This window comes from Amblyomma maculatum, chromosome 8 (genome assembly GCF_055883805.1).
Source record: "Amblyomma maculatum isolate TAMU_Amacu chromosome 8, ASM5588380v1, whole genome shotgun sequence".
NCBI classification, from domain to species: Eukaryota; Metazoa; Arthropoda; class Arachnida; order Ixodida; family Ixodidae; genus Amblyomma; species Amblyomma maculatum.
This window is the reverse complement of record NC_139351.1, coordinates 64280237-64305722: the sequence shown is the minus strand read 5'-3', so window position 1 is coordinate 64305722 and position 25486 is coordinate 64280237. Positions and strand designations below refer to the sequence as shown.

The 25486-nt window shown below is 52.3% G+C and overlaps 1 protein-coding gene across 8 annotated transcripts in view; it reads left to right on the top strand.

Moving 5' to 3' along the window:
• heph (polypyrimidine tract-binding protein 1 heph) overlaps window positions 1-25486 on the top strand; it is a 134686-nt gene that overhangs the window by 75450 nt on the left and 33750 nt on the right. The gene's annotated exons all lie outside the window — the stretch shown is intronic.

The following is a 25486-nucleotide window of genomic DNA, read 5'->3' as shown; positions in this document are numbered from 1 at the left end:
TTTCGTTCCCGCTTTTTTTACTGTTCGTTGCGGCGAAGCGCCGCAGGCTGCTGCTACTGACTGGCCTTGCGATTCCCGCGAGGCGGGTGGCTTCCTGTCGTGGCGCGTTCCTTCTGTCCGCCGTCGTCGACACCGTGACCCTCGGCGAACTACTCGCTCACGAGAGATCGGGGGCTGGCGTCGGTGCGATAAGCAGAGGGGAAAAGAATGCATGCCTTTCGGCGCTGCTCGTTGACGCGCGACGCTCAAGCAGGAGCGGCTGCTGTAGGATCGCAGTACTGCGGACAGTAGGTTCGAAACAGTCCTGCGAGCACAACGGACATGTTTACGAACGTGAGAGCGCGCGTTCCACGAAACCAGACACGTAGTTACAGCATTGTATGCTGCCTTAGCCCTCGCCGGAGAAGCGTTACAGCTAGACAAATATGGCTTTCAAACAATCTTTGACGGAATAAGTCCGCTTCAAACTACCTCTTGGAACGGAGAGGTGTCAAGAAGGGTTCTGGAAACGATTACCTGTGTAGCTCGCCTTCCTCAGTTTGCCAATGAGTCCGCGTATTCCGTGCCGATTTAGCCCGCGCACGGTTCTCCCAGTTCTCCCGTGTCTGACACTGCTGCTCCCGCGGGGCTTCCGGTTGTTTGCGAAATGAAGGGAAACCGCGAGCGCTCGGTCACGCACACACACCGCCAATACGTGCGGAGAGTTGTAATGATTCGCGGCATTGTATAATGCGTGTCCGGAGCGGTGGGAAGCAGCGACGCCCGACGACAGTTCATTAGCATGCTCCCTGCCGCATGATCCTCGTCCGGTTTTCGCCTCCGGGACCGCGCGCTCTTGTCGTCGCTACTGCGAATAGGAACCGCTTCTTCTATTTGTGGTCGCGCTGAGCAGCGTCCATTCTTGGGAATCCGTTTTTCCCGGGGGCCGTTTGCGCGGGAACTCGAATGGGATCAGTGTCTGCCGAGCTTCGTCGGTGGTCTCCGCGGTCCGCACTTGCACGGTTGTTTCTCGTGTGTTGTGGTTCGCTGAAGCGCCTGGTCGCTCGCGTGTTGTCATTCGGAGCTAAACCTGGCAGTAACTGGGACAATGATCGAGCTCTTGGCAACTGTTTCCCTGGTGGGCGTTGGCTCGTGAACTCGTGGTCGTTGCGAGGCAGTCGTGAGTCTGTGTTGACACTGTTCAGTTCGTCGCCCCGAGAACTCTTGACAGACGCGTCATTTGAAAACGTGGCCCCCGCGCGCTTTCTGCATAGTAAGCTTTTTGCTGACCAGGGCTGACCGGCCAGGCACTTTGTGACCTTTGGAATGCTTAGACGGGGGGGCTGTCACGGTCTGCAGTAGACACGGGAAAGGAAACAAACTCGGCACCTGCCCGTTCGTGCCGTCTCGGCCGTCTAAGCTCGGCTGGCTCCGACTGATCGTTCATTCGGCGCCGAGTTTTCAAACCTCGATATGCCAATGCGACGACGAGGCGGCCCAAGTGTTGTACTTTGAACGAGCCCTGTACGGTAGACATTTACCCGGTGCTCTTCTCTGTCCCACATGGAACAAGCGTGGCCTCGTCGTTTTAACTGTGACAGTGTTTGGAAACCTGCGGAGGCTGACGCGTGACGGGGGCTAGGGGAGGTCGTTGAACGGCCTTTGTTTCTCTCTCGGTGGACTCTTTTTACCTCCACTGCTAATGTCGTCCGTCTGTTCGCTGCCGTCGAATCGAGGCGGCCGGCTTTTGAAGCCAGCACGTGCTGCGATACGGTTGCGCTTGCCTATTCGTTCCGCGGCAAACTGTTATTCGAAGTCGGTGCCCGCTCCGCGTCTTGCAGCGGCAGCTTGGCAAGTTGGCAAAGCCACGCGTCGCGTGCCTCGTGCGTGCTTCTTCGTCGCCGTCTCGCTTCGTTGGCGGTGGTCGCCATCTTGGACGCTTTCTCTCTTGCCACCGATTCGGCGAATCTCTCTCCTTCTTGTAAAGGGAGAGGGAGAAGCGACGCGGGTAGCTGGCGAGCATGAGGGCGCGGTGTGGCGGCTGGCTTCTTTTTCGCTTCTTTTCTTCTTCGATGCTTTGAAGTGCATCGCACCGCGGCTTGTGCAGAGGCGGTAGTGAAGAGGGAGGGGAAGGAGGCTGACGTTGAGTGGCCTTGGCCGAGGTTAAAGTGCTTTCCTGTCTGTGCGCCGAGGGCCGCCCGCGAACCTGGGCGAGCGGAGCGGTAGCCTCTCTCACAAACCCCCTCCCCAATGCCTCTCTTCTGTACCTTTTTTTCCGTTTCGTTGTTTTCTTTTCCTCCGTGGGGCTCATCGTTCTGCTCCGCGGGCGAGGGCGGGGGCCCGGGCGAGCAACCTGCCTGCCTTCAGCTAGCTCTGCAAGCTGCCGGTGCGTGTTCGTCGTCGTGGTCTGTTGCGCCATATTCTCTCCCTCTCCTCGTCTGCTGCCTCATCTTGCCTCCTCGCTAGTTCCTTTAATTGGCCCTATTCTTGTCCGCTTGCGTTTTTGAGCTGCTTCCTTCGCTCCACCCTGGTCGGGCGTCTCATTCACCGGGCGCTGCCGACCACTTCAGTTGTGTGGCTGGTCGCGCATGCGGGCACCTCTCGTCACGTTCTGGGAATGAGATTATTCGGCTGCCCCTTTTCTGTGTCGCGCTTGGCGATCGCATTGGCGGCTCTGTGCCTCGCGCGCGGGGAGAGCAGCGTACTTGAGGCGTACTTATTTTCTTCCGTTGGACGTGAAGTTATATGACCCCTGATCGACTGCCGAGATTGCGTGCCCGGCCCGAGCTACGTCAATTGGAGTTGACTGACACGTCCCAGGATTCGTGTACTTTAGCTGTACATCTGACTAGACAAAGACAGAAAACAACGCACGCTGTTGGCGTGAGTGCGCGGTCCCTGTTACGATTAATTCTTAGCATTTCACCCCCCCCCCCCCCCCCCCCCGAAATAGTATATAGACGAGAAAATTGGAGCACTGTACAGTGAAACTTCACTTGCACGCACTTCACGGAACCTTAGGACAAGGTTTGTTAAAGTGAAAGTTCGCCGAACAGAAATCAGTGCGTTGAACCTTGTTTCCATTATTAGCTCCAAGAAACATCGAGTGTTCAAATCATGTCTCAAGTTCTCAACTCATTCATTTGTCGCTGTATTCATTTGCAAGTAAATGATCCAGTAATCTTTTGCTGCACATATGAACTTGGGACTGCAGGGGTCTTGAACTCTTGTCACTGTGTGCAAGCTCCTGTGAACCTTGTCCGGCACAACAGCGGCCGGCTGTGCCGCAAACGCCTTCACTTCCTCCGAGCAGATCGTTCCTTGGACTGATCAGTTAACCAGCGGGCATGCGTACGTACGCCTTTCTTGGAGCTAGAAGGCTGAGTGGGGCTGAAGCTGCGGCTTTGACAAAGCTAGCTAAACGGCGGCCAGTTTTGCGTCACGCGGTAATGGAACGTATCAGTGAGGGGGAGGGCAGAAGCGTTCAGGATCTGGCTACAGAATAGATATTCAGCTCGAACTGAGGATGACGACATTAGCCTAGAACCAGCGGACAATAATTTCAGAGATATCATTGCTGAGTGCGCTGTAGAAGCAGGCGGTAGGATATATGGAGGCGATACCGGTAAGCTGTCTAAGGAGACGAAAGATTTGATTAAGAAACGCCAACGTGTGAAAGCATCCAACCCAAAAGAACGGATAGAACTGACAGAGAGATCAAAGGTAATCAATAGGCGCAAGGTGGTCGATATGTGCAAGTATGACATGGAGAAATTTGAGCATGTTGTAAAGAACGGGGACACCTTAAAGCGGTGAAGAAGAAATTGGCCATCGTCAAAAATCAGATGTGTGCGCCCAAGGACAAGGCAGGCAACGTCATCACGAATATGGACAAGATAGTCAAAGTAGCCGAGGAGTTCTATACTGATAAGATCTCTATAGTAGCCAAAGTATTCAGGACAATAATGAGACTGGAAAAGTAGTCAGACGTTCCGCCAGTGACGAAGGGCGAGGTTAAGAAAGCGTTAGAAACTATGAAAAGGGGGCGAGCAGCTGGGGGGGATCAGGTAACTATATATTTGGAAAGTAGGGGGGTGTATCGTGCTAGGAAAGCTGGCCATCCTGTATACGCAGTGCCTCGTCTCATCGACGGTACCGGAACAGTGGAAGAAAGCAAACATTATCTTAATTCATAAGAAATGGGACGCTAAGGACCTGAACAATAAACCAGTCTGCTTACTGTCTGTTACGTATAAGGTATTTACCAAAGTAATCGCTAATAGAATCAGGTCAACTTTAGACTGCAACCAAGCAAAAGATGAAGCAGATTTTAAAAAGGATACTCTACTATCGATCATATCCGTGCTATCAACCAGGTGATAGAAAAAGGCTCGGAATATAACCAGACCATATACATACATTCATTGATTACGAAAAAGCATCTGACTCAGTAGAAACCTCGGCGGTGATGCAGGCATTGCGAAATCAGGGGGTTGACGAGCCGTACGTGAAGGTGCTGGGATATATATATATATATATATATATATATATATATATATATATATATATATATATAGTGGCTGCACAGCAACCATAGTTCTGCATAAAGTAACACAATTCCCATAAAGAAAGGTGTTAGGCAAGGAGGCACGATCTCCCCAGTACTATTCACAGCTTGCTTAGAGGAAGTATTCAGAGACTTGGCACGGGAGCAGTCAGAGATAAGGGTCAGAGATAATATACCTCAGTAAACTGCGATTTGCTGACGGCATTGCTTTGCTAAGTAACTCTGGGGATGAACTGCAAAGAATGAGTGATGACCTAGACAGGAAATGTAGAAAGGTAGCCTTGAAAATCAATATGCAGAAGACTAAGGTAATGTTCAACAGCCTTGGGGAAGGAACTGCAGTCTAATATGTCTACTTAGGACAGGTACTAACAGTAGATCCGGGCCGTGAAAGGGAAATAGCAAGGAGAATAAGATGTAATGGAGTGCATCTGGCAAGCACTAGCAGATTGTGACTAGCAGCTTATCGGTATCGCTCAAGAGGAAAGTATACAACAGTTGCATCTTGCCTGTACTCACCTATGGGGCTGAAACGTGGAGGCTAACGAAGAGGGTTCTGCTTAAGTTCAGGACAACGCAGGGGGCTATGGAACGAAAAATGGTAGGGGTACAATGTTAAGAGATAGGAAGCGTGCAGAGTGGGTCAGAGAGATACTTCAAGTTACTGACATTCTAGTGGAAATTAAGAAGAAGAAATGGGCATGGGCAGGACATGTAGTGCGAAGAGAGGATAACCAATTGGATTCCAAGGGAAGGAAAGCGTAGCAGGGGGCGGCAGAAAGTTAGGTGGGCGGATGAGGTCAAGAAGTTCGCAGGAGTCAAGTGGATGCAGCTAGCACAGGACCGGGTTAATTGGAGGAATGCGGGAGAGGCCTTTGCCCTGCAGTGGTTATATAGTCAGGCTGATGATGATGAACGTATGTTTTCTTGAGCTATACATACGCATGAGAAATGGCTTAGTTCTGCGCACCCCCCTCCCCTCCCTGTATTTTTATTTTTGTGCTTGAAGCTGAGGAGACTGAATGCTCCCGATTGTTTCTAAATGCTCCTTTGCTGCACAACGTGAAGAAAAAAGATGTCAGTGTTGGCATGACTAGTTGGCCCGCGCCATGTCGGCAAGCCGTTGCGTCTAGGCTTGCTTCGTGTGGTTCGGGTGTGCTGCACTGGTTTCAGCGTGGTGCCGGCGGAAAGCCGTGTGCTGGCACAGCAACACCTCTGCTGGCCCTCTTCTCCGCGGACAGGTGCAGGTTTTTCCTTCGCGAACGCTTCGGTCGAGTCTTGCGGGACGCGCGCATCTGGCAACTGCCGGCTGGGCCCATAGGTGACACAAGCGTGAAGGGAAAGAAGCCTCATTAGCATGGAGTCAACTGTGGCTCCCATTGAAGGAATACTTTTATTTTTCTCTACCGTCTTCGCTCTTTCACACGCGCGGTCTCTCTGATGTCTTTTTGCGGGTTCGTTGTGCTGTAAAGAGCTTACATTTCGTTCTCCTATAAATCATTCCATTCGCTTTGATGAGTGCGCGGTGGTTGATGAAAGAAGCGGCCACAAAACGAAAGGCGTGCTTCAGTGAGACCACGGGGAAACGAACGACTCCGGACCGGCCAGGCGATGCATAATTATTTTTTTTTTATTCGTGCCCACACTGGCGAGGTTAATAACAGATGAAGAGTACAACGGACAAAACGGAAGTCACCGCTGCGTCTGACAGCCCGTGACGGTACTCCCGCCTCGCGTGCCGCGTGCGCCCACGTCTTCGCCGTCATGGTTCTTGCCGACGCCGTGTGGCGTGTCGGTGGTGCCTCAGGAGTAGGGTGCCTCGACGCTGGTGTGTCACCGTGGCTCGGCAGAGAGGCCGGTCGGTAAGGATGATTGGACATTTCTCCTGCGTGTTCGAGTTTCTGCAGTGCGTGTTTTAGACAAACAGGAAGTAGCATTTACAATTGCTCCCGCAGACGCGACCGACATTTTTGCGGCATCTCGCCATAGGTGGGGGATGGATGTCCCGCCTCTGTCGTCTTTACCGTGGTGGCCATCTTCGAGGCCACTCTCCGGTGAATCTGCTTCGCACGGTCTCCCTCCTGCCCCCCGTGTCGGCTGGCCAACCAATCTGTGCCGTTTTTCTGGTTCGTGACCGCGCGCCGGCGCTTTCTGCACCCATTCTTAAGCGCAGTGTGGTGGTTTTGGCGCGCTTTTAGCGTCGGTCACACCAGCGGGATGGCCTCGGAGATCGCATTTCGGCGCTCATCTAGCTGGAGAACCGTGTCGTCGTGGTCCTGTACCCCGTGGTCTCCGAAGCACTCCGTAGTCTGCGGGCGAACAATGTGCGTAGCATCTCCTCGTCTCCATTTTGTTTTTTCCCTTGGGATCGTCTCTTCGTGTTCCCTTCGCTTGGCGCTCGTGACGGAGTTGTAAAAAACGCGAGCCTCGCCGACGTGTCGTCGGTGGTGACACGGTTCCCGTTGCTCCGCTTTCGCCGGCGTTGCAAGGTGCCCCTTTTCAAGGCGAAAAGGTTGCGCGCGGGCTTTTCTGCCGCCTTCTCCCTCCCTTCTCTTGCGCTACTATCTGGGTCGGCGCCGAGGAATGCATTTTCGTTGTCATTTCTTTGTTCTTTTAATTCGTACCCCCCGCCGTTCGCGGCCGCCGGTGCATTTCTTCTCTTGGGCTCGCTTTTCCTTTGTCACGATTTGAGGTCGCTGGCACTGAAGGATGCACACTCGGACGGATTTGTGGCGGTGCGGCTTAATCCTCTCTCTCTCCTTGAACCTCTTTGAACTAATCCACCCTCTAGACAAAATTTGTGTGTGCGCGGAGGGCGTCGCACCGCTATTGTCGAGAAATTGATTGACGAGTAAATGGAATGGCTGTATGAGGTATAGGGTGAGAAATGTCTGTGTGCAAAATTTCGTTGATGTGTTGTAACTAGTTAGAACCAAATAATTAGTTGTGATTTAACTGTGGTTAACCCTAGTTGAATTGCGATAACAACGGCGGAAGCTTCTTTTTCCTGCTACATTATTCCCCTATCACGCCCTATCATTGTAAAGTGCTATACATTATTGGGGACACTTAAGCTCATCCTGAGTATGACGCAAGAGTTTAAGCTGCAAACCCACATGTACATGTGAAGGGTTCAATGCTGCTGAACCGAATGTGGAGAGAAGGCATTAGCTACCGGTGACCGAGCGTTCTTCGCCGCTGTTGAAGGTCAAACGGTGGCCCTTCCCGGGACGACGCTACGGGCCGGAACTGTATTGCTATCGCTATAAAAAGTCAGTCCAGCGTCAAAATAGCCAAGGACGTCGATACGGCGTGTAGACGACAAAATAGACACGGACGTCGAAAGTGTGCAAAAAAAGAAAAAGAAACCTACAAAAACTTTGCGGAGCTTTAGTAAGGCTTCGTCATCGAAAATAGTCGAGTAAAAACACTATTACAAAAAAAAAAAAAAAGAAATGAATGAATGGAAAAGCGCCAAATTAGTACAGTCGTGAAAAAAGCATCAACGTTTTTTTTTTTTTTTTTTTTTTCCCACAGCGCGACGTATTGGGCCGGAGAATTAAAAAGAGGGATAATTAATTATACTCGGAGACATCGCCCACTTGAGCTGACACCCTTTGGTTGTTTTTTTTCCACGTCAAATTCTCCCAAGTGGCGGCACCGCGTCACGAACGCGCTCACTTTCACGTGCTTGAGATATTGTGGAATGAGAACCGTGGAATTTTAACAACGTCGGCCCTTCCTGCAAAGAAGCCATAGGAGATAGATAAGCTGTGCCATAAAAAGAGCCGGCAAGCTGCGTCGAAGTGTTCCACAGACGCTGCTTTCGAATTAGGCTCTGCCGTGTGTGGGGAATGCGCAAAAGGCCCTCTTTCCGCAGAGTAACGGCAGCGCGTTATACAGGGTGGTGGATATACACGCGAGTTGCGGGGAAGATACAGTGAGTGAGAAACGTTTATTTTCTGATATGGCACACACGCCGCCCGCGCTGCGAACTTACGGCACGTGTTATAGCCGCTGCTCGTCTCTTGCTTGCAAAACGCGAGCAGCACGAGCGTCGAGATGTAGGCCGACCGACGCCATGACCTCACAAAACTCTAGACAAGGCAGAAGAGCACACCCTCCGGCGGCTGCAGACAGACACTCTCGTTACACCATTTAAACTCCACCAATGGTACCCCTCGCTTTACACACTGTGGAGAAATAGCTACGGCTTTTCACATGGTGTGGACATGCCAATTAAATCCATTTATCGATAAACTTCCTAATCCCAATTTGGAGCAGTGGGAGGCCATTCTGCACAGTGAGGACCCCGACCAACAACGAGGACTGGTTCGCAGGGCCCACGCTGCGGCGCAGGCCACTGGGCTGCCGGAATAGGCGGACCACCCACAACTCCGAGAACTCCCATGCACTAAATAAAGTTTTCAATCAATCAATGGCTTTCCGAATGATTAGGTGCCGTAGTTCCGTATGAGCGACGGTTGCGTGTAAATTAGTCATACGGCCTATGGTCGCGCTTAGTTGTGACGCAGTCTTCGGTTTGACCGCGGTAGCGGCCTCTGTTCCTCGCGCACCCGTCGGCGACAGTTTTGTTGGCCGATGGTCGCGGCGACGTTCATTAGTCGCGTGCTGCAGCAGCCTTCTATAGCCCTCGTTCCGAATCGCCTGGCGCCGCCTGGTCTAGGAATGCTCCTCCTCGGAATTTGCCCCCGTGACGTCAGTTCGGTCAGAGTACGTCTCCGGCAAGCTAAACCTGTCTATTTCCTTGAACGTACGGTGCGTGTGGGGCAGCTGGGGATGAAAAGTAACCAAAGAAAAAATTTCTCGACATTTCACTTGAGCAAATGTGTCGATGCACATTTATGGCACATTGCATCGGCCAGAATGTCGTATGCTTGCCAAGTGCTGCCCAGCGACTTCTTGTAGGCATAGCCTCCTTTAAAGGAGGCTATGTTCTAGGCAAGAGCCTGCACTGGTTCTTTTTCCGTGCATAAGTGGCGGCTACGCGAAGACGGCGTTTACATAGTACAGGTTTCGGGCTGAACAAATGTTACTTTCGTAAACCAGGGTTTGTGAAAATCTCCCGTCTAGCTTCGGCGCAAATGGCTGCGAAGTGCGATCGACCGTCATTTTTATGTCGTCATGGGAGAGGTGCGCGATGTGATCAGGACACTACCCCGACGACCGGCCAGCCCTTTAGCTGGGGAACCTAGGGAATAGCACCATGACCAGACTCGAGCTCTTTGGACACCGCTTGAGTCCGGGCATGGTTATACGAAGCCTGTGAAACTGAGTTGTCCGGGCGTTAGTGAGTTCGTTCTTCATCCTGGTAAACATATGTGAACAAACCCAGTCTTCGTTCTACCATCAGCAAACGTCCGCAAACGTCCGCACTCGTCAGCACTTCTGGGTGGAACGGGCGCGGCGTCGTCTTGGCCGAGGAACAGCCTCTTCGTTGTGTCCGTGCGGGCGAGCGACGCTTTGTGCATGCTTTTACGCGCATGTCTCGGCACTTAACCCGTGGTGCAGCCAGCGTCACGTAGCTCGTTGTGGCGAAAATTTTGCTGCTCTTTGGTGGTGAACAACGCGGCGCCCACGGAGCCCCGAGTGGGCGCGGTGGGGCGCGGCACCACGTGGCGCAGGCGGTGGTGCAAGGATGTGTGCTTGCATCCGGATGTGGTTTCACCCGCCTCTCTTCTCTGGGGAGTGTCGGGGCGCATGTGAGAATGAGGGGTGGGATCAAGGTGGTGGTGGTGAAAGGGGCGTGTCAACCGCCCCACACTGGCTGCCGTCCGTGAGGCCACGCTTACTTCAGAACGGAAGAAGCGTGCTGGCTTGTACAATGGGCAGTGATGGCCGACAGAGCTGATCGCACCTACTCGGAGCCGACAAGGATTGTCTTTTTTGTTTCTCTGCTATTGTGTTGAGAGGGCAATATACTGGTTTTTGCTCTTCGCCTCATTCGGAAGTTGCAAAATAGAAGGCATAACGGATGGGCTTACACGTGTGCAGGCTCAAAAAAAAAAAAAAAAAAAAAAAAAACCAAAGCGCGTTTCTTTCTACACTGAACCTCTCCCCTGGCCTTCAGTACCTTGTGTGGGGGGCGATCTCTAGCCTCTCGAATTTTTCAGTAGGTGCTGTCCTAGGAATTTTTGTCGGGGTGTCGTGGTGTTGTTTCTACGCGACACCAATAGCTTGTCGACCGCCCCGGGCCTTTTTTGTTCCTTTGCGCGCGACCTCCGACCCGGCCCGGATTCAGCCGTCGTGCTGCTCTCTGCTTGCGCAAGGCGCATTCCTCACGACTGGCTGCGAGAAGGGGGATTAGCGGACCGGCCGCGTTTCGGGGTTGCCTCTTCAGCAGGCTGCCCCCGCGCCGTTGGGCGCCGTTGCGCTGTACGAGCGAGCGTCGGAGACCGGAGGAGGATGCAACGGGGACGCGGTCGCTTTCGAATTCTATGGTGTGCGGAGTGTCGCTCAACAGGCTCGTGTTTCTAGCTAGATGCGCGCCTCGAGTGGGTGCTCGTTTGGAAGATGAAACTGCCGCCAAGTCCACCAAGGCCCAGTCAGGCTTGTCGCCTTTTGCCTTGGCTTCCCCTTTCTTGTAGAAACTCCAACTTCATATTCCCCTTTGCCCCCTCTTTATTTCGAATTTCATTTGTGTGTGTGTGTGTGTGTGTGTGTGTGTGTGTGTGTGTGTGTGTGTGTGTGTGTGTGTGTGTGTGTGTGTGTGTGTGTGTGTGTGTGTGTGTGTGTGTGTGTGTGTGTGTTTGCTTAACATGTCTGATTACCGGTCACAGGACCGGTAGTTTTGCGGTTGTTGTTGTATTCGGCTGCTAGCGTCTTGTGCCTGCTACTACCGTAATGTGTGTATCTGGTGTCCCGGACAGGGTCACCAGATATAGACGTTTTGTAGCGTTGGTTCTTCCACCGCAACTTTAAGCCCCGGCTTTCTTCCCGCACGTGTCACGTGGTCGAATTTACTGGGATGGCATTTTCAGTTCCTTGAGCCGTTACTGAGCGGAATGTCGTAGTGAAGTCGTACTTCAGCCCTGTAGTAAAAAAAAAAAAAAAGTGTAGAGCCTAGAGCCGATGCAGGAAGCACTTGGATTGCGTAGTCTGCAACTGGCCACCTACCGAATGCGATCACAGATATCGCGACCGCGAAACAGGTGCTTTCCGATAGTACTGATGCGATCTTTACTACCGCCGAACGCGTTTGTAACGACGCGCTCTCGAGGCCTTCACAACCGTTCGTTATACAGGCCATTTCGTTGTAAAGGTCGCGCGCATCGTATCGCGCTCAGTAGAGCGCGGTAAGCTCGTTCACCGAAGGAAAACGTTTGTTCTTATCATTTGGAGATACACCTTTTTAATGAAAGAAGGCGTTAATTCCCTTCTAGACAGTTATTCCGATGAAATGTGCCTCTGCAGCCGGCCTTATCGCATCGATGTACCCTGTGTGCTCTGCGGCGATGCGCGGGAGTTAAGCAAGGTAGATCCGCTGGGCATCCAAGAGCGCTATTGTGGCTCTTTCTCGTCGAAGTAGTTTCGCACAATGTGTACTCCTACTAAATGCGCTGAGAAAAGAAGCGCCGGCAAGTACTCGCTGAAGCATGCGTCACTTGGGCGTTTCTAAATTGGAATTGGGGCAAAACGGGTGGCTGTCTTCCCTCTGGCTTACAGGAGCTCGTTACTAAGCCCGGCCACCCTACTGGGGCATGCTTATCGCTGTTTCTACCTTTGTCTCTTTCTCTCTCTCCCCCCCCCCCCCCCCCCCTTCTTTTTTTCTCTTCTCAATATGTGTAGTTGTGGTGCCCGCTGCGCTTTTTTTTTTAATGGCACTGTGCTCAGCAGAGGTAGAACTCTGCCTGCGGGGAGCGCCCGAATGCACATGGCAGTTCAAAGGCGTGTGCGGAGCGCAATGCGGTGTCTCTGAACGCGTTGGCTGTGTGACCAATTCAGCCGTCGCGGAATGTTTTTTTAAGGGGCGAATTCGTTGCAGTGGCCTTCGCTGTGCAGGCCATCACGGTACATACGAAAAATAAGAATCGGTACGTGCGAAATGGTTGGTTATATAGGTTGTTTCATTATATAGGGGCGTTCGAATGTTAGTAAAAGTCCTGCTGTGTGTACTGCAGACAGTCGCGGCATTCGCTTTCTTTCGTCCCCAACTAGTAAAGGTTCGGCTCGCCAGACAACAACTTTAAAGTCTGTAACATGTGTTTAGACATCCTACCGTGGTTGGCTCATATATAAGAACCGCTGTTGATTATGCGCCATAACACCACATAGAACTGGCAGCTTTTGTCGCCGGGAGACAACGTCCCTAGAACCTTCGGCGTTGGCAAGTCACGTGTTACCGGCGGGCAGCGTCATTGCGTCGCGTGGATTGAGCGAACAAGGGGCCGCACGTGTCGCCCGCGAATCAATTTGCGGTAGTGCCTCGTCGTTCTTCCCCATTTATTGTCCCCCGTCGTACCTGCTGCTGCCGCTGTCCCATGCATTATGAACTAGCCGGGTTGCCGCTACTGTCCGCGGTCGGTCGGTTGTTTGTTCTCTTGCTCGGTCTGTTGCCCGCTGCTGCGCGTAGGCTTTGCCCCCCACCCATCGTCTCCACGGTTGCCATGGCGATCGGGAGCCGCGTCTCCGCGAGCCTCTCCGACCTTTTCTTGCTCCATCGATTTCCCGCTCTGGCGGAAACGGTGGGCCCTGCCCGCTTGAAGGGCGGAGGTGCGCCACGTGCTGCGGTGGTACAGGTAGGCTGTGTGGCTGGGTTCAGCATCACGGAGAGGTGCTCGCAGCCTGTGTGAGGCCCCGTAGTAGAGACGACCTCGTTGGGGTCATTTTAAAAGGCGCTAAAATGAAATTGCAGTAAGGCTCACTGAGCGAGACGAATACATTCTCCCTGAAGACTACCGACTTTGCTTTTTTTATTTATTTTTTTTTTTTCGTATCGAAAAAGGTGACTGCATGTGTGAGAAAATAACACTCCCGATGTGCTTGCAACGTTCTGAGGCACCTGAACTCGAGGAACGCAACGTCTACGTAGGGTCGTGTATATGACTTGTGGTCGCTGGTCTGCTTTCACCATGAGAGGCCCCATTTCCTGGTGTGAATGCCGTTCAGAGCTTGCGGGTTTGGCCTTGCTTCGTACGTGCAGGTTGGGTGCGAGGAGAAAGACCCAGCTGTCGTGTTTTTCTCGTCTTTCAATCAAGGGACTAGACATACGCGGCTACGGTTTACCCATACTGCTTTGCTTCACTCGCGCTTCCGCGGTTCTTGCCGTTTGGTGGCGAAACGAAGTCGCAAGTGAAAGCGAGTGATAACGTCACCTGGCGCATCGTGAAGTGCGCTGCTACGCGTAGTTCGCTTTCGCTCTATTTTCTCAGTAGCCCCAGTCTAGCTTTCACCGTTATATAACCCGTTATGGATCTTTCGGACGGAACTTTTCTCTTTCCTTCAAGTACCGACAGATGGAATACGGATGCAGTTTTGCGCGCTCCATATTACCGAACAATCGGAATGCACCATTCAGCTGTTTTCGTATTTCGGTAGTAGACCTCCCTGGTGTCCTGTGTGTTTCTGCACCTGCAGCTGTGCAGTTCCACGGCCCATTGAGGTGGGAGAAAAGTATTTGAGCTTTCTAGGCCTTTTCCCATTGGGCAACCTGGTCATAATGCTTCTTGAAGTAGTTCTCGAGTGCCAATTTTCTTGAGAAGGCTTGCGTACGACGGTACGTGCCCCATTTGAGGTCACACCGCGACTACGAGGCGATTGGCGCGAAGTGTGTACGCCTTTTTTTTTTTCTACGAGACCAGTCGTCGATTATGGCTTAAAAGCGACTGCTAATCCTTTGAGGTCGTTCTGAGGGCAAATTTACTACGGGTCTCTTCAATTCGGCTTGCACTTGCTGTACTAGTTCTGAAAAGTGTTGCAGCGGTGCCAAGCGGTCAACCCAGCAGACGCGTGCGCGCAGTATACATTTCATGTGTCGCGTGGTCCCACGTCCATGATCACGTCCAATTTCGAAGCCAGCTGCCGTAGGCCTACTGCACTCGACAGGAGAGTGACGACGACTAACAGTGACAGTGACGTTGACTGCGACCAATTAAATGACCCTACTGAAAAAATTGTATGAGGCAATGACCTCACATTTTCTCACACAATCTCACTCATTTCACATAAGAAATCACACACAAGTCGCGTATAATTGCATAAGGTCTCATAGTTTCTTGTACATTATCATAAATTATGTACCATATTTTATGGTAATTATGTGCACCGTATGAGAGTCTATGCGGAGATGAGATTTTGAGGTTATTGCCCCGTAGAACTTGTGGTTTTTCAGTAGGGGACCAACGTACGCGCGACTGCGCGATCGTTATATCAGCCGGTCTGCGAAGATGCCACTCATGCGCCTGGGGACGAGAGAATTAACTTTGTAAGCAGTTGCCACGAGTATTGGTTTAAATAAGACGAGACGTTTGATTGATTCAGCGGTATAAATCCAAGGAATTCCGCTGACTTCTGTACAAAAGCGCTAGCTGCTGAAAAGACGCACATACCTCGTTGCGCGGTGTATACACCGACTCTCATAACGTCTATGTACTCCGTGGGCGACGAGTTTGATGTCGCAGAGTCGCTGCCTGCGCACGCTATCGTGTGGCACACACACACACACCTGGCACGACAGAAACTGTATCGATTTCGCAGCTACCCGTCATTTTAGGTCAATACCAGTGCCGCACAACACGATAAAAAAATACTACATGGGACAACGCGCGCGAAGGTGCCGTATCGCGGCCACGTACATACCGCTACGTATGTGACCACAATTACATATTAACGCTCCTGACCATCAACAAGATGTTAATCACCAGCATGCAGCCCAACTACCCTGTATACGCAACCATTCGCGGATCCGTTAGCAGCAAACCATCCTGGTTCTGAAGGAGACGGACTTAACGATTAGCTCTGCAGAACCATAGAGTTTCTTACTCTTACCTAGAGGGAAAGCTGTGCTGCCTTCTATGGGAGTTTACATGGAGTTCCCAGACGGCCAGTTCAGCCCCCATGGGCGCTCAAAGCATCATGGGCCGGAGTGCAGAACTACAACTTTTGGCCAAAACTAACGCAAAGATAAACGTTGTTCTACCGTAAATAATGTCTTAACATTGCATATTGTGACTATAAATTACAAAAAGGGAGAGAAACAGCATGTCAGTCAGTGTGAGATTTATCCAAAATAAGCGATGGCTTTTTCTCCTATTGGTTTAGTTTTGAAATGCACAAATACCAATATTTCGCACTTAATAGGCACACCTTAAAAGGAAAAAAAAAAAAAACGTTTTGGAATTATTTATGGTTGTGCAATTACTTAAGAAAGTTTTTAGTGGCATTTCGGGAAACAGAAGCCTTTTATTGGCGACGTCTGCTTTTGCGCCTTCGCTACTATGGCTTTTGCGGTCTATGTAAGCACCTCGAGATGATGATGATGATGAAAAAAAAAAACATTATAGTAACGCCACTCCATGCATCTGAGAAGAACCGACTGTCCCGCAACAAGTAGCACACCGAACCATGACCCTTAGCGCGCCCATGGTGGCTGAAGTGCAGCGCCCTCAGCTTTCCCTCTAGTTAGTGTGAGGAACTCTATGTGCAGAACGATGCGCAGCGTCGTCTGCTCTTGGCCGAGAGGCCCGTACGCCATGCTGCACTTTTTTCTGCACCTCCTCTTGAGCGAGTGCAGAATGGGCGAAAACTCGTGCCTTGACAAAACGAGAAATGCAGGCGGGGCGCGCGGCACCTGCAAAACGAAGACTGCGGTGCTGCACTACTTGAACTAGTGCAGCTGGTGCAGCCATATCGAAGAGACCTTACGTTTACGCGCGTGGCACACGCACGCAGCTTGCGTCTTCTTTTAGAATAAGGAAGCGCTCGCGCGGAATGCTGCGATGAATGGGCGAAGGGTGCGGCAATCGCTTGTGAGCGTGCGCGCTCGCACTCCGCAATTACCCTGTTCCCCTAACTAAAACTCCCTAGCGCTGACGTCGCACGGCAGCGCAAGAACGTCGAAACGCGGCTGGGATTCGACGTCGGGCCGGGCAGTCAACCGCCATTTTACCTCTGAGCGCGCGCGGGCAGTCTTCCCTTTGTCTGAGAAAGGGAACTAACGCTCACGTGGTGCGGTGGCGCCCAACACGCGGCTGCCTAGTGGGCATGTTGGGGAGTACTTGATTAAAGGTGCAGTCTTCTGCAGGACACGGGTGTAAAAATATTGGAAATATAAAGATATTGACATGTTCCGATAAATCTCGCCACTTTATTTGGCGGCAGTATCGAGGGAAGAACTCGCGTTTTAATCTGAAATTTGCATTTTAAATTAATCAAGAAATTCGGGTGTTAGTGAATGATGGCGTCGTGCCGTGCCCTTTCCTTGCTAATAACACGGTATCTCCTCGGAGGGTCTGAAGCGAATGCTATTCTTTTTTTTTTTTTTTTTTTTTTTTTAGTGCGCCACAGCGTCGTAGTTACTTGGATTTACTCAATTTGAGGAAAGAGCAAATTTTTTAACAAAGTACAGCGCTTTTGTTCTTTTAATAGTGCATGATTCACTTTTAAAACTCGTCCGAAGCGGGAAATCACGCTATCGAAGATGCCGCTATATCCTTCTAACTGCTCTGCAATCGGCAGCAGCGCTATTACACTTTTAACAAATTATGTATATCATCTTGTTAATGCCACGTTCTGCACACGACATCGTTTTCAGGGTACCGTTCGACAGCCGGATTTTGAGCCACGGCTACACGACCAGTACCGCCGATTGCACTATATAGACAGCAGTGGAAACAGGCGGATACGAGTGCTTCGTAACCCTTGCGCTTTGGAATGCGCCAGGGCTGCGTCGCAATGAGTCAAATGGCACGTATGCGCAGCCGTATGCGATGTGACGGCAGACGCAATTTGGTTGACTGACACTTCAGTGTGATAAGCCGACGCTGATGGTGGGAAAGCCGTCTTGGGCAGCACATTAGTGCTCTGGTCTTGATTTGTATCTGAACTTAGCGCACATATGAATACATAAGTCGATTTCCCATTTTGTCTTCCTTTTGTTTCTAGCGATTACCGTTTGTTTTATTTCCCTTGGCATGTTAGACTATGCCAGAAATGAAGCGCCGATGTTCAAATGTGAAGACTGGGTGGAGCAAGGGAAATTACCGGTAGGAGTATTAATTGACAAGCTCTATTCGGTGTGCCGTCGTTTCGGCCTGCAGACCAACTGTGTCGGAAAAAAGTGCGTTTCATCGCATTATCCAGTATCACTGATGCGAATGTCTTAAGACTGGCTACAAGAGGAAGAAGGGCTACGACAATACGCCTCGCGGTATGTTAAAATGTTCTGCTGCAGCGCGTAATATCCGGGTCTTCTTATTCTTTTGCGAGCTGTTACTTGAGCTTGCGGGGCGCCTTTTTCAGTTTCACTGGTCAGTGGACTGGCCGCATTTGTTGTGGGGGTCACTGTTGCCACTTGACATTCATAGGGGAGGTCCAGTTCGACTGACGTGAGTTGGCTTTGAAGCAGTTTTTGCGGGTGCATGGATTGGAGAAACGCGACAGCGCCGGCTCCCGCTAGCTCTCAGCACGTTGCGCCCACCGTCGTGGCGAATACTGAAAGCGGGAAAAGGAAGGGGATCGTCGCCTCCGGCCGCGGCGCACACCTGGGCGTACGGGGAGCGAGTCTCGATCTTGTCCGGTCCGCGCAGGTGAATGCTATGGATCGCGTCGACGCTGAAGCCAAAGGATGGCCCCCTCCCGACCAGAAGCTCGTGGAGTTGAAGCTCTTGAAGCGTCGCGCCGAGCGACGCGTCAAGCGAACGAAGCGGCCTAGCGACAAGAGTCTACAATCGCCTGGACGCTGTCATGCGCCGATACAAGAAGAGACTGGAGCGTCGCGGCGTGGTGGCGCCACCACCGTCGCCGGTGCCACCTGCGTCACCACCGCCATTGGCATCGCCACCTTTGTCACCACCGCTGTTGGTAGCACCACCCGGGTCACCGCCGCCGGTGATGGCGTCACCCTTGTCACCACTGCCGTTGGTGGAGCCATCATTGTCGCCACCACCACCGTTGGTACAGCTATCAGCGTTGCTACCGACTTCGGTAGAGCCACCAGCATCGCCAGCTCTACCAGCGTCACCACTGCCGCTAGCATCGCCGTCTTTCCCACCAGCGCCGTTGACGTCGCCATCCGTGCAACCACTCCCGGTATCGTCGCACTCACCCAGGGTACGTTGGTGGGCCGCTTGTCTCTTGAACTGCATCCCCTGCTACAGTCTTCTGCACGTCTAGATTCCGTCTCTCGGCAACAACTCGTTCAACCTCTGTCGCAGACCGGCCCGAGTCGCTTTGGAACATAAACCCCATAAACCAAATGAAACCTCTGTCGCAGACCGTCGTAAATCGCAGCATGTGGAACGGGCTTGAGTTGGTGCACTTTGCGGGATGTGCGTGTCTCGCGACGAAGGTGAAAATAAGCCCTATTCAAATTCGTCTTTTATGACCTCCCCCGCCCCCTAGAAATTCCTGATACACCTCTCTTGTTTGCATTTTTGTCCACGCTGGACGATGTGGTCCGGGAGTGGTCCGGTTTCGTGCATTTGCTGCGTTGCGCAGCGCCGCCAAGACTCTTGGAGTCGCTGTGGTCCTCTGGAGGCGGTCATACATCCGGCTGTCGCTGGTGTGCTCACGAGAGCCGCGCTGTGGTGGCGGCAGGACGCCGCGTCTTCAGATAGGCGCTGGCCAATTTGAGAGTCACTCAAGTCCCCTTACTTCCATGCCTCCAGTTTGTTGTTTAAAGCGAGCGGTCTCGGGGGTCGCCTCTTCGCCTGGCTGCGGCAGGCGCGCCCTGTCTCTGCGGGCCATTTGTGCTTCGTCAGCGCCGCTAATTGAGTCGGCGCCGGCGATCCAGCGACCTCTTCTGCGCCTTCCCTCAAGTGTTCGCCACAAGTGCGCCTCTCGCGAAGTTTTCCCCGGGGTTTCTCTCTCGTCTCGAGTCTCAGATCACCGGGGTCAGCCTCAAACGGCCCCCAGAGCAGGATGCGCGCGCGCGTTTTGCCCGGCGGGCCCATAAAAAACCGCGGTAGCGACCGCTAGCGAGAGGAAGTGGGAAGGAAGACGTGGCCGACGCGCGTGCAGTATCGCGGCGCTTGGTACTGCGTCCCGGGTCAGCACGCTTGCGTCTTGGACGTCTTCCTTGCCCGAGCCGGCCGCGTTGGTCAACAAATGGGCGCGCGGTCACGCTCGCAGCGCGTGCGTTTCCTTTTGAGCGTGAAGCGGTTTCGGTGTTCGTTTTCCTCTCTCTCTCCTCGCGGGTCTCTTCCAAGCAGTTTTTGCGGTCTCCGCGCAGACGTTGCAACGCACGCTGGACGTAACCCTATCGCAATTGTGCCGCTCCGCATTTTGTGTGCCACCGTGGAGGAAGGAGGAAATTCATTTCCGTGCTCACGAAGCGAAAGATGATGGGGAAATTTTCGCAGGGCCGGATGAGAGCCGAAGTCTTCTTTTTTCGTGTGCGTGACCTCGCATTTGCGGGGCAATACAGCGGCCCAGTTTGGAACAGCGAGTAGCGCTGGTGCGGTTACATCCTGTCACGAGAGCCGTCGTGGAGGTTGGTTTTAGTGAAGGCGCTTCTGCAAGTTTTCTGAACATTTAAGCCATTTTGACCAGCTGCTCGATGGAGAGGATGGCGAAGGAGAATAACGGCTTGTACTTATCCTTCTAAAAGGCAGCGCGTAACCGACGTGTTCTCTCCGGTGCTCGCCCGAGGGCCCGGAAATGTTCGCGTAAGTGACGTAACACGGGGGAACGTGTATGTTTCAAATCTGTTCGAGAGGAGCTCATGCATAGGAAAGTGACACATCTACCGGTGCAGAGTACAAACTACTGAGAAAGCAAATAAGCATGACCAAGAACATTACAGGTCGTGGCACGCTGATATAGGGGCCAAAAAGTGCTGTGCGCGAGAATGTCCGTCCGAAGCCCAAGTGTCAATGATAGCTGTCGGGATGAAAATTCGCAGCGGGCATTTGCGAACAGATCAAGGTTGACATGTCTTCGCGGGGAATAATATGTATATTACGGTGTCGCAGTTACATTTACCCGTCACAGCGCGACAGCATTAGATTTTTGAACTTAATGAACACCAGAGGTAATTAAATTATTGAGTATTTATATTTTTTGTGTGTCATGTGATTTGCGGCGTGCTTGCGATTTTGCGCTTCCTGGCGCCTCTTTTGCTGTCATTAAAGTGTCCACGAATCCTGCTTGCGCTTGCAAAGGTTGCCGCTTTTGGGCTGAACTTTGGCCGTATAGAAGTTTATGAAGACGCACAAAGCACAGTGCCGTGGGAGAATTGGACCAATAACTGTCGGAATGCAGCGCGAAGCTGGTTTGTTAACTTAGCCGCGGGTTTGAGTCCCGCCGGCGGCGATCGAGTTATTTTTCGCGTGTGATTTATTATTTATTATTCGCGCTCTGCGTGAGGCGATCACTATGAATTTATGCTTGTGCTGCAGCTAGCGCAAGACCGGCGTGATTGCAAGTTACTAGAGACTTTTAGTATAGCGTACACACACACACGCAGAGGAATAGCGCACGCCAGAAATATCGTGACGCGCACTGCGCATGCGCTATACGATACCAGAGACCGAGCTCTTTCGTACGATCGGCCAGCGTACGCCGAAACTTGAGTAAATCGTGCCCAGCCCTCACGTACGATTGATCAGCGTTGACAAGATGGCGGCGTCCAGGCCGCCCGCTTCAGAGTGAATTGGTCTTCGTTACCGCGTTTTTGGGTGCGCTGCCGCCTATAAATGACACACGGGGTCTTCGCTTTGCCTCGTGTAGCATTCAGCTCAAATATTTAGTGAATAATTTGCTTTGTTTTTAATTTTGAACGGCGACAGCGCAGTCCCTAAGCCTGACCAGTAGCGTTGCTTTGTTGGCATGGCAACGCCATGAAGCGGATCGCCTTGGCTTGAGCTCACTTTAGCTTGACTGCTTACACGTGTGTATCCATAAAAATATGCTTGGCAGTACGGGTATGGTACTGGGCTGATAGGAGGCCGGTATTCACCATTACGGCAATACAAGGTAAAAGTAGTAAAAGTATTCAACATGGGAACACCAACGTTGGGGAGTACAACGAAGCTGCCGCAGCAAAGAAACTGGCTAAAATCCCGATGCGACTTGGCTAGTTTTGGCTTGAAAAAAAAAAAAAAAAAGCATGAATGTTTTTTTTTTTTATTTTAAATCTAGATGTTGCCACCGTAGTTTGCGTTCGCGCTTGCGTACGGCCAACTAAAAGCGCCGATGCAACACATGGAGTAGCGTCCCATAATTTGCTGGCGTTTATCGTACGAAAGCGTCCATACGCTATACTAAAAGTCTCTACTGTTGAAGTGCACCCGTGTGCCGTGCTTTCTCGGCGAACGCTAAATAATTCCGGAGCCCTTCACCACGGCGTCCCTCATAGTCCCCTGTGTCGTGTTGGATCGTGATGATGAAAGCGGGGAAGGGGTTGATCTCACAAGGCTCATATCTGGAGTGTTCGCGCGCGAGTCGTTACGACACTGTTACGAAATGGTTGCATGTTTATGAAAGCTCTTCGAACCTTCGCAACTCTGGAACAAAAGCCTGCAGTGATGGTGAGCGATCGCTGCCGTCCGCTTTGGAAAATATTTTTATTATTTTGCTCGTAATTCTGCCCCCTGCGTCGTCGAGACCAGGCTGATGTGGTGTCTGCGATGGAGCGCCCTGTTGTTGCGCCGTACTCCGAAAGCGCTGAATAACGGAACCGTTTCGAGTAGTTGCGCAACGCGTGAAAGAGAAGCGCGTTTGGGTAGGAAGGGAGCCGGACAGAACAGGCGCGAGCAGAACAGCAGCAGCGGCAGAAAAAGAAAAGCAGCGGCGCCTTGTTTCGTCAGAGCGCCTGTCAGTGACGCGTTCCCGTTCGACATTGGCGAGAGGACAGGGCAGAAAAAGAAGAAAAACGAAAAGGAATAATATGCACGCGAGCTTCATCCGATGTTCCGCGGTCGCTTCGCTCGCGGAAGCCCGAAGAAACAAAAGCACGCGCAGCGCATTCTTGGCTGTCTCGTTTGACGTGCCGCTCCGACCGACAGCAGCAGCGATGGAGGACTGGCTGTGTGCCGTGCCGTCGGCGCTACCGAGTGACGCCTTCCGTCGCGTTGGTTGGCACCGTTCCCTGCTTAGCGGGGAGAGGATCTGTCGTCGCCTCTTTTCTCTTTCGCCGTGTAGTTGTAGACCGCTGGGTAGGTCTCTGCTGCAGGTGTTTTGCCCGATTGCCCTGATGTTGCGTGCGTTTTTCTAGTCATTGTCTTCGTGACTCGGTCCTGCGCTCGGACTGGAGAGGGGCGTGGACCGGATTTCCGTACTTGATGACATAACGAGGGCCTCGGTTCTTTGCAGTCTGTACGCCATGGGTAGCAATAAAAAGGTTTCGCGCAACCTCCACATTACCTACATGACATGGAGGGGGGGGGGGGGATGCTGGTGAGTTGTCGCGGTTAGTCTATTCGCGGCATTACTATGCTCGAAAGTAGGTTGAGCGACCTAGCCGCCTTGTTCAGCACCGTACGGGAAATGCGCAGGTCATGGGTTCGGGTCTTGCTGGCGATTTTCTTCCCGATCAGGTGTGTTTCAGGTAAAATCTGATTACATTATTTCCCATTTATAAACGCTCGAAATAATAGTGTTGTAATACAACACCCCCCGATCCTTTCCATCGTTTCCGTGATTGCTGCAGCTCCGTCCATGCCCCCACCGTGTATGTGGATGTTAGGTTGAGCGCTGGGCCGCATTTACCTGAACAGGGGCTGAGATACCCAGTCATCACGTCGCACAAAATGTCTAAAACCTGTCACCTGTAGCCGCCGCACCTATTTATTGGTCGACACGTCCACCGGTCAGACCCGACCAATAGGAGAGGAGTGATATATTTATTGAGTAGAGATTAGGATGTGTATGTGACGCGATCGTTGCGTAGTACGACAGCTGCCGTGGCCACCTAGAATATACCAGCTCAGTGCTTAGGTCAGGTCGTAATACGTATGCAGGCCGCGTTGGCCTGCATATACATGTATGACGTCCCTGCTGAGATAAGAACACGTGACAGAGCGGGTAGTCTGCGCTTTAGCTCTCCCCCTAGGGTAACTAGCGGAGGGGATTCGAAGTGTAGGCGAGCATGGCAGGAGCGGACAGCCATGTGGAGGCGGATGAGATACGGGTGGCCGCTGATCACACAGGGTGAGTTAGTCATACACCGAGACAGGTCGCGACTCCGTTCCGCGGTGACCGACGTCATAAACCAAGCAGACAGTATGAGTTGTCTGGTCAGTTTCCCGTTTCTAGGGAGCAGTCTCTCTCTGGCGGGGAAATTCGTGCTGTCGGCGGTGTGTGGTTGAAACGGGCCCTTGAGACGCGCCGACCGTCGGCCGAAAGTGGCGATGCTTGCCTGAAAGCATGCTTCGTTGGAGATATTTGACGTGCCCTTATATTCCCGAGCGTACGCAATGTTTCGAACCGGTTCACTTCGAATTTTAAGCGCGTCTCCTGTGTGGGTCTCACGGACGGAGTAAGCGGCGCTAGTTGGGCTCCGACGACTGTCGCTGAAACGCGGTTTGCCCGCATCGCCCCGTCCTTGGCCGCGCTGGCGGCGGGGCTTCCGCTCGCTGCACGCGTGTTGGCACGCGCGCATACTTGTGCGCTAGAGGCCGCGGCTAGCAGTGTAGATACAGTTTCTTCCACCGTTCGGCGGGCGTCTTTGATGCGTGCAATAATTTGCCACGCTAATTCCGGGCGCCTTGCCAGGGGCCCTTCCTTCCACGTGCGCGCGCCCGGATTAAGGCCGTATACGCTGCGCGTCTGCCACGCTCCCGGTAATCTCCGGCGGCAGCGTCTGGCGTTGTCACAGTGTGCCTTTTTCCCCCTCTTTCTCCATCGTCGGTCGCTCGCGCGAGCCGTCACCGGGGCTATTTCTGACGCCCAACGTTTTCGCCGCGCGGTACAGCTGCGCTAGCGGCGCGGAGCGAGTGCGCGATTAGCTCTTGCGCAAGCGGAGTCATTCCCTTCCCGCGGGCTTCGGTTAAAAAAAAAAAAAAAAAAAAAAAAAAAAAGAGAAAGAGAAAGCAAGGTCGCTATCGCCGGCCGGCCGCGTTTCACCGCTCGCGTTTTTGTCGCTACTTATCTGCCGCCATGTTGCCTCCGCCTTTGCTTTTCTTTTCCGCTGCAGAGACGGATAGCGGGGCTATGCCGAAGGCACGCGCGCTGACCGGCGATGCGACAGCGTCTTGTCGCCGCGTGTGACAGCGTGTCGTTGCGGACAGACGTGTCCGGGTGCCGTCGCAGATGAGAACCGCGGCGGGGAAAAAAAAGGACCCTCGCCGCCCGTGTCCGCTATTTTCTCTCTGTATGCTGGTTTTTGCATCCAGTGGTGGGAGGTCTGCTGGTGTACTTGAAGGGGCAAAATCATCGGTTACCTTTTCTAAGTGTTGCCATTGAACCCGTTTATACAGGCCCACATGATTTTATGGCACGAGAGCATCACTTTGTGTACTAACGAAGTTACTGATAGCAGCCTGAAGCTAAAATTGGGGGTCTGTGAGCATACCAAAGACTAACTGGCACCGAACTTACAGGCGTGGACAAAGTATGCGGATGTGGACTGAAGGGGGAGAAAAAAATGTTTCTGCCTTGTAGCTTAAGCTAGTAGTCATTTCAACCGAGCAGACATTGAGTCTGTTTATTCATCCATGCTTTTTAGACAAACCCGTATTGCGAGAATATTTTCTCTAACCCTGAATCCTCATCATGCCAATTTTTGTCTGACTGTGGCATACAGGTGTTGGGACATTACAC